The 18,971-nt window shown below is 29.5% G+C and overlaps 1 long non-coding RNA gene across 3 annotated transcripts; it reads left to right on the top strand.

The window, feature by feature from the left end:
- Positions 1-1,796: 1,796 nt before the first annotated feature.
- Positions 1,797-6,053, top strand: LOC136081946 (uncharacterized). Of its 3 annotated transcripts, XR_010639265.1 has the most exons (8): positions 1,797-3,988; positions 4,446-4,543; positions 4,648-4,778; positions 4,850-4,983; positions 5,200-5,269; positions 5,393-5,483; positions 5,571-5,723; positions 5,868-6,053. It is a non-coding gene; the product is annotated as an uncharacterized LOC136081946 (long non-coding RNA). The 3 variants fall into 3 exon arrangements; XR_010639266.1 differs by lacking the exon at positions 5,393-5,483 and having other exon boundaries at positions 4,887-4,983; XR_010639264.1 differs by lacking the exon at positions 5,393-5,483 and having other exon boundaries at positions 1,815-3,988.
- The last annotated feature ends 12,918 nt before the right edge of the window (positions 6,054-18,971 follow it).

Below are 18,971 nucleotides of genomic sequence, written 5' to 3'. Positions count from 1 at the left end.
GTATGAATTTGGGTAACTTATAAAATTTGCATTCATTTACAAAAAAAAATTATTGGGGCTTTTCCAACATACCTCCCACGGGGTAAGTCGGCACAATTTATAAAAATGATTATTAATGTACTATTAAGTGCAAAACTAATAGAAATTTTTTAACTATTAATTTGTGCAACAATTTTATCCCAAAATTTAATATTACTTCTAGCTGGTACCAAATATTAGTCCGTATAACAGCCAAAACAGTAGCTCACTTTTCATCAGTGAAAAAAAAAACCTAAAAAAAAAATTTTTTTAAATTTTTTTGTAAGAATAAATTTTTTTAATATTGTTAAAAATTTAAAAAAAAAAAACTAATTTTATAAAAACATTTTTTTTTTATAGTAAATGCTATGAGTCAACTTACCCCGTGAAAATTTTGCAAACTTACCCCGAAAACCTTTTTTTCAATAAACAGCACGAATCCTGACAATACTATAGTGAATTATGAAATGGTCAGTTAGTTCTGTGTAATTTTTATCACTTTTTGATAAAAGGCTCTGAAGATAAACGCAGTTCGTCAACTTACCCCTGCGGCCAACTAGCCCCGGTCTCCCCTACCTAAATTTAGTTAATTTAAAAAAATTTTAACTTCATTTAATTTTAGACATCCAAAAGGAATAAAATTTTAACAATTTTTTATTTTTTATTTTTTAGTTGTGCTAAAAAAAACTCAATTAAACATATCCTTTTTATTAAAACGCAAAGTTCGTGTATTTTCCATAAAGAGATAAACCGTTTTCCGCTTTATTAACTCTTTACTTGACATGTTATCTAATAATAAATCCAAACTTAATGAATCTTAATTAATATTAAAATTGTGTACTTAGCTGTTTTTAATTATTTAATTATTTTTAGAGTTTCTCAAAAACACTTCGTTTCAGAAAACAGGTCGTTTCAGAAAACAGTTTCAGAAAATTTTTCTGTTTTACATTTAAAAAAAATAGCTGTTAGCATCAGTTTTCTGTTTTTTGTAAAATTTGCTACAAAATAGTCCAATATCTAGCATTATTTTTCATTATAGTAAAATTTAAGGAACACGAGTGAATTCGGAGATTCGTTCGAAAGGCGAGATTGAATCATTGTGCAAAAGTAAGTTGAAATTGAAAAAATTTCTTTAACTTTTATGAACGTCGGTTTAATTTTAAGTAGAACCTCAAACAGTTTTTGCAAATTTTTTTTCTCAGCAATAAATTCAACTCTTCCTTAAAAGATGGTGAAGCTAGACTTGATGACCTTTGAAACCACAATAATCAGAAATTTATTCATCTCCTCGAAAACCGAAAGTTCTTTTTGCTAATTTTCCAGCAAAGAGCAGAGTGTCTTTTGATGGAATATTCACCATCATAGCCTGATGACCTTTGAAACCACCATAATCAGAAATTTATTCATCTCCTCGAAAACCGAAAGTTCTTTTTGCTAATTTTCCAGCAAAGAGCAGAGTGTCTTTTGATGGAATATTCACCATCATAGCCTGATGACCTTTGAAACCACCATAATCAGAAAATTTATTCATCTCCTCGAAAACCGAAAGTTCTTTTTGCTAATTTTCCAGCAAAGAGCAGAGTGTCTTTTGATGGAATATTCGTTGGATCTCCTAGTGATCTTAATAAGCTCATCGCATCGTTAATCCATCTTTCACTCCCCTCTAAAAAATGAAGCGTTGATTTGATGTTGATCAACGTTGATTTTGCGTTGATATTAGCGATCAACGGCGATCAACCATAAATGGATGTTGTAGCAACAGCAATGTTATCAACAGCAAATCAACGTTTATTTACAAACACTGAGCGTTCGTTGATTTACTGTTGACAAAAAACAAATTTATTGAGCCGTTTACTAACAGTAATTTGCTGAGCATTTTCTGCTGGGATTTTTTTTGTTATTTTTGGTGGTTATAAAACGTTTGTTCAAATTTTAATTGTATTATACGGTATAAAATGAGTATAAACTTATTGAAAAACATATATTTTATTAAGTAATTATTTTTTCAGTTCTTGAATAAAGATTATCCTAATGAAATTAGGGTAGTTTTTTAACTATTTGAGGATAATAGAACATCTTAATATAAATATTTTAACAATTTAACATGAAAAAGTCACAACTTAGCAGCAATTTGGCTTATTAATGCTTATTATAATAACATTACTATTATCATAGCAAGTTATTAATGGCTGCAAGTATTTGCCTGATAAATTCTGACTGCAAACTTAAATCATGTAGTACAAAATGCAATTTAAATTGATTTTTTCTGTATAAGAATAAAAATGCCTTTTGTGATGTAATAAAATAAAGATAATAATGCCTAAATATGACAGAAGCCTATATATGAGAGAATTTATGAAAGAAAAACGAAATACTGAAAATAGAATAAAATATCTTCTTGAAGAGTGCAACATTGTTGGTAGAGGAAATTGCGTTCATCTAGATTTAGACATTCAAAAGATTTTTGAAGTTTCTGAAGATGTGCACAGTGATATATTGATGTTTTCAATCACTTCGCCAGAAAATAAATTTTAAAGGTCCCCGATGTATTAGAATAAGTCAATCTGTTAAAGACAGTATTTCAAATGAACTCATAAATTTACGAAGTTATACACCATCCAACTTTCAACATAGACCACGCTCTTTAAATGAACTTGAGAAGTGGAAAGCAACAGAGTTTCGATTATTCTGCTTTATGCTGGACCAGTTGTTTTAAAAAGGAAAAATAAATAAAACTATGACTTATTTATTTCTCTTTCAATTGTTATGCACATACTGCTTTCTAATAAAATGGCCAAAAATGAATTGTTAGTGGCATTTGCTAAACAGCTGCTTATATAGTTTGTCAGAGAAGTACAAATTTTGTATGGGGAGATATTGGTAACATACAATGTTCATAGCATGATTCATTTAGCTGATGATTGTGTTAACTTTGGGGAGAGTCTTGATCATCTATCAGCTTTTCCTTTTGAAAACTTTTTGGGTTGAATTAAAAAAATGGTGCAAAAATCACATCAGACTGTTGCCCAAATAGTGAATCAATTAGATGAGAGAAAAAAGTTGGATATTTTTCTTAGAGAAAGGAATGGTAAAGAAATTTTTTCCCAAGTGGTAAATAAAAAGATCACATCAAATCTATGAGACAGAGTTTATTTTATTCAAGACAAATGGTTTATTTTAGTAGAAGAGGTTTTGGTAGATCTTGTAAAATGCAAGGCTCTAAATCCTCATTCAGTTCGAAAGTTTTTTCCTGATTGTTTTGAAACATCTTATTTAGACGTTTGTTATGTAAATTCATTAGCCAACCTAAAAACAATTTTTCCGAAAAAAAAAGAACTTTTGAAGAAAGGCTTGATGATACCTGTTTAAAAAGGTGGTTATGCTTTTTTTGTGCTTAGACATTGTGATATTGCTTATGATCACTGATTTCTTGAATTAAAAACACAAACTTTGATTATACTTGCAGACCATCAATTTTTAAAGAATGTCTGTGCATGTGTCATTTTGTAAAATTTGTTGTAAATTTGTCAAATATGTAGTTCATTGAACAAATTTAAAGTGAGTTTAATGCATTTTAATTTATAAATTTTTTGTGTGAAACAAATATCTGGTATGTTTATAGAAATAATAAAATATTTACACTGGTGTTTTACATTAATAAATCTAAAAAGCGTTTTACAAAGTTCATTGTTTTTAATCTCTAATGTATTTTTAATTTTATTTTGTAACTTATATAAGATTGTTTAGAATTAAATTGCACCAGAATATTGAAATTTCATTTGCCATTGTTGAACTTTAAATGGAAAAATTAAAGAAGTGGAAGTGATTGCTAAAAGTTGGATGAAAAATGATGGGAAATGCTTCTGGCTGCCATTTAAAAGTTCCGCTGCGATTCGTAAAGCTGTCACAACCTTGCAGGCATCAACCTCTGATTGGAAGATATACCCTGCTAGGATTTTATACACTACAGGTTTGCATGTTACTATAAAAAAGTGTAAAATAATTGAATTAGATATTGAACTGTATGTTTTGACCAGGGCACTGAAGAGGATAATCATGTGCTGGTGCAAATTTATTTTAGGCCTGCTTTACAATATGACTATAGTCTCATTTAATATCACTTATTTTAAATCCAATATTCCAACGGGCATTTGTTTAAATTATATGTTCTGAATGTCTTTAGAATGTTTAAAGAAGATTTCCAACGATTAAAAAAAGTTTTTTTAACTATGTTTTTAGTTTTTTTTTTTAACTTTTAGTGTTTTTTAAAAATTAAAAAATTCATTAATTTTCATGGGTTTTTCATTAAAATTCATTAATTTTTATGCGGTGCACCAATTGCACTCCATTCTCATAGGACCTGCTGTTGCCGCAAAAATTTCAATTACATCTTCATTAGATATTGATAAATGATTTTATGTACATAGATTTGTGTTTATTAAGAAGCTCAGTCACACTTAGAGAAAGCAGCAGATACTTCAAATATTGAAACTGACATCGAAGAGAAAAAAGGGACAAAGCAAAAGTAAATTTTACTAAAATTAGTTTTTAACAAATAAAAAATTTTGCAATAAAGAATTACACAAATCATGCACTTTTTTTGTTTATAAAGTAAAGTTTATATTAAAGGAGAAAGACAGCAATGACATTTTATGAAAGTGATTAAGATATTGTGATTGGTGATGAAGAACTATACGGAAGATACTATTTTGATAGTTCAAATAGCTAAAGAACATCTAACGTGATTCCAAATATAGCAGGTTAACTATTTTTGTAAAAGTAAAATAATGGTTTGTTAAAATAAAATGCTTTTTTTTTTATTGAATTATAGATGTTTTTAAATCAATATCAACTCCCCATTTACACAGTGAAATAGCAAGCTTTTCAGTTGCTGAAAATAACAATGACTTCTCGAAAGAAACTAATCTATCTCAAGGGAAAATGATGTTGTCTTCAAATATATTGGTAAAAAAAAGTCCTAATGTTGCTTTTGTTCTAATTAAAATCTGTGTGCGTGTGCAGTAAAAAAATTAATAGAAATCAGAACTATATCTTATAGAATATAATTTTGTTGACAAATATTTTATAAATATATGTTTGTTGACAAGTTTAAATAAAAATCACTATATAATGTTTAAAAATTTTATTTAATTTTTGTATGTATAATTTATCTACACCTAGGTAGAAAATGGCTCTAAAAATTGTGTTTTGGATAAAGAGGATAGCAAAGAAAAACATTTGTCTTGCCAGGGTAAATTAAATAAAAGTTTTATTTATTTTTTCCATTTAGGTAATTTTTCATGGTTAATTTTTTACAAAATATTTTACATAAATAATAATAATATTATTTATTTTACTACATTTTTTTTTAAAGATTTTCAAAAAAGATTTGCGTTGAGTTGCGTTGAGATGGCAAAAATAGTTAAAAGAGAAAAGTGATTCAAGAGTCAATTTTAAAAATCCATGTATTGAAATTAAGATAATTTCATTCATATAGAATAAACATAATATGTGTTCTGACCCTTAAGTAATTTTTATTTTTTTAATAATAGATAAGTTCTCTTAGTCGTTGTGGAGGTAATATAAATCGGCTTTTGCTTTTGGAAAGTTGTTGATGAGCAAGGACGCTGGGGCCTGTTTTAATGTCTCGGGTGGTTCATTGAAGATAAATTTTAAAACATACACCCTGTATCATATGATAGTGGGTAAGAATGGTTTTATGCATTTTTTTAGATTTTTTATTTCACAGGAAATATATTTTGTTTATCCTAGTCAGTCATTTATGTAACTATTTGCTATAATTTCTGCAGTTTGATTTTTTTCAAATTTGATTTGAATTTTTGATTTAGATGCGATTACACGACAGCATCATGATGCAAAAATTTGCGAATGTTATTCAGGCATTTCGAAATTTTTAAGTCAATCAGGAACACGACTCAATCGAAAAGTTTTGAAAATGAACAATGCTGCAAACGCTAAATAAATTGTTTGAAAATGTAAATTTTGTGTTAAATTCAATAAAAAAACTTTCTTAATGTAGTGCCTACTTTCTTTCATTATTCTTTTGAGTTAGCTTTGAATTGCTCTATCAATAACCTTTTTGCTAAATCTTTTATTTACAGCCTGTTTTTTACAAAACAAATTAAGATTTGAGCAATATGTATAAATTTTATATACAAATATTTTATATATATATACATAATATATATATATATATATATATATATATATATATATATATATATATATATATATATATATATATAAATTATAAATCAGTAGAAAATCACTTAACAAAGTTTTTTTTCATTTAACACTGTGTTTCATAAATAAAAAGACTCATCAGATTTACTGAGTTTTTTATTGATGAGTGCATTTCTGATGAGTCTTTTTATCGATGAAATACAGTGTTAAATGAAAAAAAATTTTCTTAAGTGATTTTCTACTAATTTATAATTGCTCAGTTCTTTTAAGAACATTGAGCACTCTATTTTGTAGAATACATTTTAAAGTTGTCTAAATATATATATATATATTTCGTAAACTGTTGATATATATTTTTTTGATATATGCATCAAAAAGCGATATCAAAATACCGTCGGCTATTATAAAAATCAGTGTTGAATCACCAGGAAAAAATGATTGTTGATTATACGTTGAAAAGCAACATTCGATCAACGTTTTTTGTAAACACCAAATCAACGTTGATAAGTGGCTAACATTTTGGACAAAAAATCAATATGGAATCAATGTTGACGAGAAACATTGAATCAACATCAAATCAACGCCTCATTTTTTAGCGGGTCGTTCGCTTTTTGAGTTTTTTATTTAACTCTTTTTCGATATTGTTATTTAAGTTCAAAAGTTTTCCAGCATAAAACCAATAACAGCATCAACTGTCAAAAGTGTTGAATTTTCACGACTCAGTGTCTCAAAAAAATTTTGATCAGCTCCACGGAAGTTTGCAACATCAACAAAGCATTAAAATCCGCCATATTGATCAGATCGAGCATATTTAAGTAAGCTAATGTCTCAAATACACAAAGTTTTGTTTTAATAAGAGGATCAATCATTGTGGGATAGAATTGCAACGATGTTGAAAGTCAAGGTGCAATTCGATTTCACGTCCAAATGCTTAAGTTACTTTTGACTGAAATATTTGATTTCTAACGGTCGAATTTCTGATACTTGACATCATCTAGTGCATTTTTCAAAACAGAATGGAAATCGATTTTTAAATAATCAACTTGGACAATCTGTATGTCATTATTTTCAAAACTGTCAAGCAGATCTTCATCATCAGAGTCCAAATCAAACTCACTTTAACTAATTTATGCGTTTTTCTTATAAGTGCCAGTTACAACAAGTGCCAGGTTGTTTTCAAATTAAAAATTCTTCTTTTTTTTTTTACCTTTCTGTTAGAAAAAATATCAATATAAAAATTAAAAACAAAAAAATAGGTTGCAAAAAAAAAAAAATCGCTGTTTCCTGTTTCCTAATTTTGTTTAAAAAAACAGCTGTTTTTCGGTTTCTGTTAACAGCTGTTAGAAACCTTAATTATTTCTAATAAGTTATCTGCTAATTACTATTTAGTAACGTAATAAATATATTTTATCTTAGTAATATCTTAAGTTTACATTTTTTGATAATAAATAAGTTCTGAAATAAGAGTATCTATATAAATCAAAATAAATATGCAAACAAAAACTTTTTAAAAAGTATTGAGATTAGAAAAAACCACGGTTCTATAATACCCTAATGAAGCTATAATCATTTCAATCATTTTAAAAATGAAAGTGCAGCAATTACTCTAAAGTAGTAAAATAATTAAGATTTACTGTTGAATATTATTATTTTCAAATGTGTGGATAAATATAAACAAGTATTTATGTTTATCAGCCCAATCGGACAAAAATATTATTCCACAGTAAAACTTTTTTTTTTTTAGTTATAAGTTTGCTGTTTAAAATAATTACAACTCTCGTATTGGTAAAATATACACATGGCGGGGGCAAGAAGAAGACAAAATAGTCTTATCGCCGAGCTCCCAAGTCTTAATTATTATCGTATTAAGGTCCTTTAAAGGTAGCACTACGTTTAAAGGACGTCTTCACGGAACATACATTTTGTGACCTTTTATGACAAATCGTGCAGCCGTGGCGCAGTGGTTAGAGCCCTTGCTTTATAAGCAGGAGATCCATGTTCTAAACGAGCTCTCGACATATTATCGCGTCACGGTAAGGAAGGAGGCGTGAACTTCCTGGTTAAATGCACTTCCACGGTGCTCTTTGACAAGACCGTTAGGTCTTCTTGGGGCATCTAAAAAAAAATTAAAAATAAAAAAAAAAATCCATTTCGAAATAAAGTGGTATAAAAACAGGACGCCAAGCAGACATCTTTAAGACGTTTTCTTGGGACTAAATTTGTGAGCTTTAAACTAAAGGCATAATCATTGTACTTCAAAAACTGAAGTATGATGTTTAAAAAGGAAGCTAATAAAACAACCTTTAAACGAATACCTGGAACCGAAAATAAAAGCTTCAACCACGTACATAAATGCGGTAGTGGTGTAGTGGTTAGTGCGCTTGCTCTGTAAGCGAGAGGTTCGGAGTTCAACTCCCACCACGTCCCTGGAAGTACCGCGCTCAACTTAGTTTCTCCGCGCAGCGGTCTTGCTCGGCAAGGTTTGTGTTTTGGAGTTAAAGAGTTGAGAGAGGGTTGCACCACGAATAATAACTAAAAAATAAAAAACACAAAAAAATGAGTAGCCTCCTCGACTGTAGTGGCCCCCTCGGGCCTTGGGGAGGCGAATAATCTGATAAAAAAAAATAAAAAAAAATAAAAATAAGACGTCTTTTAAACTTTTTAATTCCGACTGTGCCGGATGGCAATGGGGATTAGAAAATAGCTGATTAACAATAATGGGTGAGCTGGAAGACCAATTTTGCAATTTGTTATCACGTACTATGAACTTACGGCGCTATTAAACACAAGCCTTTCTCTAACCCTCACCCTTTTCTGTACTTTATGAATGACTCCTAAAATTTATTTTAGGCAACAAAAAAACCCGGTTGCGTAACTTAAAAAAAAAAAATTTTTAATGATTAAAAACAGTGTTAAAAACTAAAATATAGGCCTTTCAGCTTCTCTTCAGTTCTTGATCAGCTAATAGTTTTCCTACCCTACGTTTTACCAATTGCTTTCTAGCCTCTTGCTCAAACTAAACTTCTTCCAATTTTTTTATTTATACACATATATAAACGAAATGTATGACATATTACATAAGTATGCACAAAATTTACAAATATGAAAGTAATACATAATTATTAATTGCATAATTATTATTAATTAGTTATTAAGTTTAACATTTTTGGTTAAAACTTTTTCATTGAATCATTCAGAAACTTAGTATCAAATTTCCAACATACTTGCTCTTTATTAAGTAACAACTTACGTATTAAGGAATATTTACGTATTCATTTCTTATCAATTATATTAAATATCAAATATTTTATATGCTAAAAATTGCTGTAGATACTTTTTTAAGTCTAGTAATTGTTCTCCAGAATCTTCTCTATCTAAATAAAATATTATTGAAAAAAAAAAATATTATTTAGAAATATAAATGATATTTATGGCTGAGTATGATTTAAAAACAAATCCCTAAATAGACTGAGGCTTGGGTTTTATTTATAATTTAACTTTATGCATCTGATTTTCTGTTCTACATCCAAAATCCTATTTTCTAATTTTTATTCCGTTTTACAATTGTTATTTTGTCTAACTTTTATTCCGGCATATTGTTAGTGTTCAAGTGTGTAAAAGAATAGAAGAAAAAAAATGCTTATTTGACCTTTTTCGTTGTCCACTTTGGAAAAAAGAAAATTTTAATTTTCTTTTTTCCAAAGTGGACAACGATTCGTGTAATGAGAAGTGTAATGAAATGCAACAATACTTGTTGCATTTCATTACACTTCTTCGATTTAACTACGTTTCTTGAACTCAAAAGCATTATTATAGGCTACGGATGGATTAACCTTTTTATTTAAAATTTAATTTTTGACTTTTTTTTCTTGACCTTGTTACTAGGCATGAAAAAAAGTTGGATAATGTAACTTTTTTTCTAAAATTCAATACTGATTTAATTGTCAAGAAAATCATGGAATTTACATAAAAAGTTTGGTTTAGTCAGTCAAATTTTTTATTTTTTGAAAAAATTTGTTGTTTTACTTCTTAAAAATATCTTAAATTAAGGTGGCAGTATAGTGAAATTAAAAAGTGGATTTTTACAAGAACTTTTAATTACAACGGTCCCTTGACGAAAAGTTTGGTAATAAAAAACAATATAGCTTAGGAATTATTATGATTTATGGTTTTCCTTCTACGTATTCTTTGTTGGTACAAACTTACCTAATTGCTTATAATCTTTTATGGTTTTGTCTTTCAACTAATTTGAAGGCAGCTTTTATTAAGATTTTTTAATTACTGCAATTTTGATAATTCATTTCAAAACGTAAAAATACCCAGTGGGAGTTCGACTTGCAACTAACTTGATGAAGAGGATAAAGACAGCAATTTGGTCCCAATGATTGCTTGCTAAATTCGCAATATATTATTGTATATATATAACTTAATTGCAATTAGACTATACTATTATCATTAGGTTTTTTACAAACTATAGACAGCTTTGGAAATAATTTTATTTTTAGTTGAAGATGCTGTTATAATACCATTTTTAACTAAGAAATAAAACCACATCTTTATCACATTTTAAACATTTCGTTAATTTTTCATAAAATTTACGTGCTAAAATATAATAATATAAACAATTAGAAGTGAAGATTTTTAATATATATATATATATAAAAAAAAAAAAAGAACGCAGAAACTTGTAGAAGACCGTAAGGTCTTTTCGTCGAGAACCACTTTAAAATGACGTGTTACATGTTTACATGTCAAAATGTTTCACGTGCATTTGCAATCATAATCAACACGAGTTATCTCAGTTATTGAAAAAGTTAGCGTAAATTGTGAATGAGCTGAGATAATAGTTTAACAGCATTAATGAAAGTCTAAATAATTTTTTTATTAATGAAAGTCTAAATAACTTTTTTATTAATGAAAGTCTAAATAATTTTTTGTTGCCAATTGCAAAAATAAGAAGAGGACATCAAAAAAATTAGTAAAACAGAATTCTTATTGCTCATTTTTAACGGTAACAGTTATTAATTTGGCTTATTCGACTCAAAATCGAGTTGAATAAGCCAAATAATATTAGTTACCGTTAAAATAAGCAATAAGAAATCTATTTGGTTAAACTCAACCATTTTACCTTCCAAATTAGCAGATATAGCTAAAAGAGAGGAAAATGTTGAGAAGTACTTTATGTATAAGTTGACAACTTTTTTTATTCACAACGTAATTCTTATTCGTGCAAGATCTTACAAAGCTGACTTTGAGGAAAGTTTTTCTAAAAGAAAATGCCATAATATTAAGTCTAAATTTGACAAGCTGTAAATTTACTGTTGATGGCGGAGCACTTTAACATTGCGTACATTAGATTAAAGGAAGAAAACTAGGCGACTTCATTTAAACTTAGATAAGTAAAAACTATGAATCTGCTATTTAAATTTTTGATGGCTACAAAAAGATAACAACTAAATCCAATAAGCACACAAGAAGGTATCTACAATGGTCGTCTTACTATAAACATAAAAGAAAATATTAGTTTTGCATATTCGTAAGAAAACCTTATTTTTAAACACACACAATAAAAAAGAATTGATATCATATTTGGGCACTGTTTTAAATAAAGATTATCAACAGTTGTAAATTTTCCAATTCGATGCGAACCCTAATATTGTAGCAATGTCTTTGGAGCTATCAAAACATCCAAAAATAGTAACAGTTGCTAATGACACAAACATCGATGTCATGTTGCTCATTTATTGAAAAATAGAAATATTTGATTAATACTTTTACAAGAACACAATAGAACACTCTTGAGTTTCAAAGATTGCTAATATAATTTTGGAAGCATGAAAGAGAACAAAAAAGTTTGCTTTTTATTCATGCTTGGTCTGGATGTGACAAAACTTCAGCAGTATATGGTAAAGAAAAAATAAACTTTTTTAATTTAGGAAGAAATTGCAATAAACTTTAGGATTTTGCGAAGTCTATAAGTGGTTATCAAAAAAATCAATCTAAGGTTGGTAAAAATTCAATAGAAATGTTTAAAGAGTTGTATGATGGAAGCAACAATGAAACCTTGACAAAGCTTAGGTTAGTTTGTTATTATATTTACCTTATAATAAGAATTTTTATAAAACTTGATTTTTATCAAACTTCTTATAGAAATTTATTAAACGTTAATTTTAAATATACTTTTGTATCAAAATAAATATCTTGATTTGGTTTGGACAAACAAAATGGAATTCTTAGTCCAGTCACAACTGATAAAGACGTTGCCCAGCAACAATCCAATTTCATTGTTGTATATGTAAAAGTTAAGAATTAATGTGGAACGAATCTCTGTACATGTTGAAAAAGTGGAATTAATGTCTTTTACATTAATGTTTTACACATTCATGTGACGGCTAGCCATAGTTGTAAATGTTACACAAGTGTATAGTATATTATTACGCTTAAGCATTATACGAAATAATAAACTAAATAATTGCTCATTAAGCTAACAATATATATAACTATATATAGTTAATATAAGAATTTTAATACTATTCAATGCTTATATACAACGATGGATGGCCATTACAGGAGTGTTAGTACTTCGAAAAAGAATCAGAGAATAGAAAATAAATTCTATAATAAGTTAAAGAATTCATTGAATCAATCAATAATTAGGTTATCTGTGAGGAGAGCAGTTCAGAGGGGTGGGGCGTAGGGGGTGTCTAACTCCCGCGGAAAAACTTATTCAAAAATTAGTCAGCAAAATTGAACACTGGAGTCGGCAAATTTGGATCTTTAGTTGGCAGTCGGCATATGGCTGCCAAAGAAGACTTTTTTTTGGTTTCAACTTTATTTTTATTTTTTTACGGCCTCAGTTGACAAAAAAACATTTTTGGCCGTAGACGGTAAAACCCCTTTCCCCCTTCCTTCCCTCCTCCCCATTTAAAATCTCTTCGCGACGACCCTGTCTGTGTGCGCAATTAACATTGAAGTTAATTCAGATAAACAACTTGGATGCTTCTTGCAAAAATTCATAAACTGTATAAATGTCACAAAATGCAAATTAATTTGAACTTTCCGCCCCGAGAAAACCTTTTGGGGTATGGCAGTACACAAACAGATGGTCACATTGGCATAGATTCCAAAATCAAACTATTACGTCCGTGGAAGAAAATTTGATTTTCGAATAAATCTCAAAATCAGACTATTGCGTCTATGTGCGAAAAATGGTTTAAATATGGAAAATTAATTTTTCTTAAGATAAAAATAATGCACAACTCTAAACCATGTTTTACAAAAAAATAAACAAAAAAAAATGTTTTACAGCAAAGAAAGTTTTAATGCTCTAAATCATTGATTCAAAATAGAAGATTACTGAAAACAAAACAAAAAAAATTTAATACATAAATAATTCTTAACATTATACTTTTTATAAAATAAATTTTATAAAAAAGAAAATTTTTTTTTTTACGCTTGCAAAAATGAGATTTAAATAATAGTAGAAGAAAAAGTGGATATTTTTTTGTTTCATTAATATTCTAAAAACATTAAACTTAAGAAGATAAAAATAAAAGATACTCTAAATTTATATTATAACTTAAAATAATAAGGTATTCCAATGCCGATGCATTGATTCAGTTGTTTGCTCTCAAATGTTTAAAATGCATGCTTGCTGTTATAGTCAATCAAGCAGCTCAACAGTTTTGTTTAATAGTCTGGATGCCCATTTGATCTTTTGTAGCATTGCCAATGAGTGCTGAAGTTGTGATGCATTGATTTAGTTGCTTGCTCTCAATATACCCCAAGTGAGCAATTGTGGCGGGCAATAAATTGATCAACATGGAAAAAAACGGCAAGTGCCTTTGCGGTGATAGTTGTGTTTGGGAGATCTACATAGGAGCATCTGAACTCAGCAATCTTTAAAGAACAGTTATGTTTAAGATTATTGCCAAAGCAAGGACCAACTACTGCATTGAATTTACAGATCGTTTCAATTAATGGAAACGTCAAAAAGTAAGCATGGTTTTCAGCCAACTGTTGAAGTAAGACAATGCTTTTCAAAAGCTTTCTGCAGTCGTTTCCTGCAAATTGCTCTTCATAAAATTGCTTTTTCAATTTAAGTTGTTCACTTCCCCACGAAGCAAGTGAAGCTCCATGCGTGGAATGAAAATTAATAATTAGAGTATCATATGGCGTCACGATAATGGGTTCATGAATAACATTTTGGAAGTCCTTTTCTCTTGTGGAGTTGGCTCCAGCAGTTTTAAAAGCTTTATGATTACTTTGAATGTACCCGAAGGATCTGAGTTAACCACTCTAGTAAAGATTTTTTGACTCCATATTGCTCCAAGTGCAAGGGTGAGCGCATGAATGAGATTGTAGACCACACACAATGTAGGCAAGTTTCATGTCACATGATAAAACAAAAGTTATTCTATGAAGACCCAATTTGTTCAGTACCTGCTCGACATTTTCATAGTTTTCAGGAAGATTTGCTGAGATAGCAATTATCATTTGCCTCTTAACTCCAGAGTCTTTTGAGCTGTTAAGGTACATGCAGCTGGAAATAATTCTTTACGCTTGGGGGTCCAGAAAAATATTTTTTTTTAGTAAAGCTTTTTTATTTTTCTATGGTAAATTCTTAGATACACACTTCTTAAAGCTTTAATTAACTCTTTTTAAACATTCATAAATTTTTAAATTTAAAAATTATTAACCCAAAAAATACATTACCCGGAACGGAAGGAATAGGTTTCCCTTTACCTTGATTCAGTCTTACAGTACTATAAGGTGAAGGAGTCTTATTTAAAATCACCAAAGCAGCTACTTTTCCAGCTGTAACATTGTCTTTTGTGGCAACATTCAACAAATTCTGTCTAAGCGTTTGTTTGGTGCAACTATGATAAAGACGTCAACCAATGATAGAAAAGAATGTTGAACATCGTTTCTCAACTACTGATTGTTCTTTTGGATGAACTATTTTTTGGGCGAACCTTTACTGTTCGATAGTCAAGCAAGGGGTGTAGAGGAGCAACTTCACCTGAATTTCTTCTTCTAAGAGCTTCGCGGCACTTTTTATATATCCCAGTCGGAACTCGAGGGTCGTTGAAATCAATATGATTTGCTAAAACCTTTTTTGAACGCTCAAACAAAAAATCAGTTATCACACTGTTGGCTTTTTATAAGCACAAAAAACATACAGATTTTCTGCATTCATCGTGATTCTTTGCTTTTTTTTGGCATTTTGTGAGAATAAAGTCAAGTTAACTTTTAAAGGTTAAACCTGTATTATTACTATTTTTTATTTTGCTGTGATCTATTGTGATAAAAACTAAATTCAAAGGAAAACTACTAAAACAAATATAAAATCACCATACAGTCTTAAAAAAAAATTTTATAATCCAAATAAAAAAAAACTAAACTTGAAAATAACAACTTTTACTGATAACTGAAAATCAATTTTTCTCTCATGGGCTTAATAATCTGATTTTGGGATATATATCAATGTCACCGCCTATTTGTGTACTACCATACCCCAAAAGGTTTTTCTTGGGACAGAAAGTTCAAATTAATTTGTACTTTGTGACACTGTGGGCTATTTCAACATTTGGAAAAATTTCTTGATGTAGGGACATCAGTTATGGACAAGAGTTAAATATTAAAGAGTTAAAGCGAGGCTCAACCATATTACTTCTGATGTATGTTATTTACTGTATCATAAAATATTACTATTTTTACTGTATCATAAAATGTAAATGTTTATAGGGAAAAAACCCAGACCGAAAATTCTTTTTTTTTTTTTAATCTTCCTAAAATCACAATAGTTTGTTTAAATTTTAACAAGATTTTAAATAAATACAAATGAACATTATAGTTTAACAATATGATCTGTTATGATCGTTCATTGGCAATTTTTATAAATTATAACCTCTTTCTTGGTCGGAATTTTAGTACTTTTTGTGAAAATTGATAGAAAGATTGTGTTTTGACAATAATGTATAGTTAATATACGTCAGAACCGATTAGAACTAGGATCAATTGTAAATAAGGGAATTTTACAAAAGACTTTAACTTAATTCATGTTAACGCCGATGACCGGAATTGATCTGAAGACTCCAAAATGGTGTTCTGTAGATTCACTATTACATGCAGTAAAAAGATTTTGAAAACTATATATAAAAAAGAAAAGTTTCTTTAAATATTAAAAAACCTGAAGCAAAAAAAATTATACCATTCAAAGCTCTTGTTTGGACATAATACGCTGATAGAACCATGCTAATTCTATATAAAAGAATTCGAATAATTTGTGAATCGCCTTAACTATACCGAGTTGTCAAACCAAAGCGACGAGTTGTATCTAGAAAGACGTGTACTCTTATTCTTTACGCATACCCAAGGGGGTTTATTAAATCTTCTTGCGCATACCTTTGTTAAACTGTCAAAATGGCTGATAAATTTCCTGCAATTATTGAATTAGGTTATTGCAATTTTTGTGAAAGCCAGAAAGTAATTAAAAGCAGTATTTCTATCTTTTCTAAATTTAGAAAAGATAGAAATACTAAAGAATCTTTATTAATTCTATTCCTTAATAAAAATTAACAATATACTAATTATTTAAAAAAAAAAAATTACTTTGTTCTTCTAAGTACATCTACCTTTTAGACATAGTAATGTTCACCCTGAAAAAAAATAATAATTTCAATACTAGACAAATAAGTATTAATACATTCTTTACAAAACAGAATAGTTCGTACGGATCACAACATCCTGACCAAATTAAAATTACAGACTCCTTAGTTGCAACCTTTATTGTTGATTGCTCACTTCCATTATCTCTTGTCGAGAATTCGAATGAGAGTGAAGGAGAAACTAGAAATATTGTTATAGTTGATTACAAAGAAATGATCTGCATGAAGAAGATCAACTCATTGTGAACAAAGCTATTGAGCAACATGTAACTGAAAGATTGGCCTGCAATACATATTCATTGCACCTGTGTGTAAAAGATGGACAAACTCATCTTAAAACAGCTAACAGTTTATTAGCCAAATGTTCAAAGCTGGCAAATTTAACACACCAAAACACCCTTTTCCGTGGAAAATGGCGCTCTATACCAAAAACCAATGCTACAAGGTGGTTCAGCATGTATGTTCAGCTGTCCAGCATTATCATATTGGATCCGTTAAAACTTTTGGATTTGCTCAAGAGAGACCATAGTAATCTTATCTTGACACAATTTGAGATAGCAATGGTGCGTAAACTAGTAGAAATCCTTCAGTTTTCGCAGAAGCTACAGATTTGTTGCAGGGTAATAGTTATCCAACAATAGAATGTGTTGTGCCTTGAATTGTTGGTCTGCATAAGTGTCGACAGATTATATGAATCAGGAAAACAAGATTAAGGGAGCGAATTCCAAAGAACTGATGTTTGAGGAAAAAAACTAGACGAATAAGAATTTTTTGAGCACTTAGGAACAATCACAGATGAGACTTAACTAAATGGCGAGAAGCACGAGAATGAATTTTCGTAATTGGCACAAGAGATGCTAGCTCTTTAGAGCATCACCCATAAAATTATTTATATGAAAAAGAAAGAGAAACAACATTAAAACAATGTGACAATGGTCGAAGGTTGGCTGCAAGAGCAGGTCCAGCTATGTTTACAATACGTTTTTGCACCTTATCTAAGAGATAAAGAACATCATTCGAAGATCCATGCCATATAATGCAAAAGTATTCTATACCAGAATAAACCTGAGATTTATATGGATGAAGAATGGAATCCGAAGTAAGAATCCGAAGACCAACATACCAAAGGCTTTAGAAATGTTGAGAGCAATAGACCTAACTTCACCTTATTTGTCTAATGCCCAATAAAGCTAATATGTTTAAGATGAAAGATTAAGTGTTTGTAAATTAAAAACTCAAAAACCTTGCTTATGATAGGAAGAAGGATAATGGAACAGTAGTTATACAAGTTAGATTGTTCTCCAGAATTTTTGAAATTCGGGATAACAGATGCCGCTTTCCACCTAGCTGGAAAACAAGACTCTGATAAGCACTTGTTAAATAGTTTTGAAAGTATAGACAACAGCTCCGGAGAACACTTCTACAAGACGATAACAAGTATGTTGTCTAGACCACAAGCTGTAGAAGAATCTGAACAGGAAATTAATTTAAATATAGAAGAGTGATACGAATGTCAAGTAATGGATCAACCTATTTGTTGGCTATATTAGATAAGATGTGATTAGTGGAATTAAGAGATTAGACTATGAAAGTGTTTAGCAAACAGCTCAGCTTTGTCTTTAGGTGTATTAACAAAATCTGAACTATGTTAGAGAGGTGGAATGACAGATTTGCCCTTTTTATATACACTGTAAAGATTCTCCGGAAGGCTTTGGAGCCTAATTTTTAAGATGAAATACAAGATTTTGTGACATGAGAGATAGCGGGTTTCGGCGTCAGACAAAACTTTTTTACTGTGGTTTCTAGCAATAGGAAACAGTCGTCTGTTTTCTGGAGAATTGTTTTGGCGATAGATATGGAAGTAATGGTGAGGCTTGACTTGGAATTGCAAAGAGGGAATAATTGATCACATGCCAGCCTAATCCAAGTAGTTATATAAGTAGCACATTTGTCAGCAGGAAGACTAAAGATTTCTACCCGAAGGCCATCACAAAAAAAATTAAGGAAAGAGTTCCAGTCAGCTTTAAAATTGTTGTAAGAGGTATGATGATAGGAGGATTCTGATAATGAAGAAGAACA

Source organism: Hydra vulgaris, chromosome 06, assembly GCF_038396675.1.
Source record: "Hydra vulgaris chromosome 06, alternate assembly HydraT2T_AEP".
NCBI lineage: Eukaryota > Metazoa > Cnidaria > Hydrozoa > Anthoathecata > Hydridae > Hydra > Hydra vulgaris.
The sequence above is the reverse complement of the archived record's forward strand: the minus strand, read 5'-3'. Positions and strand labels throughout refer to the sequence as shown.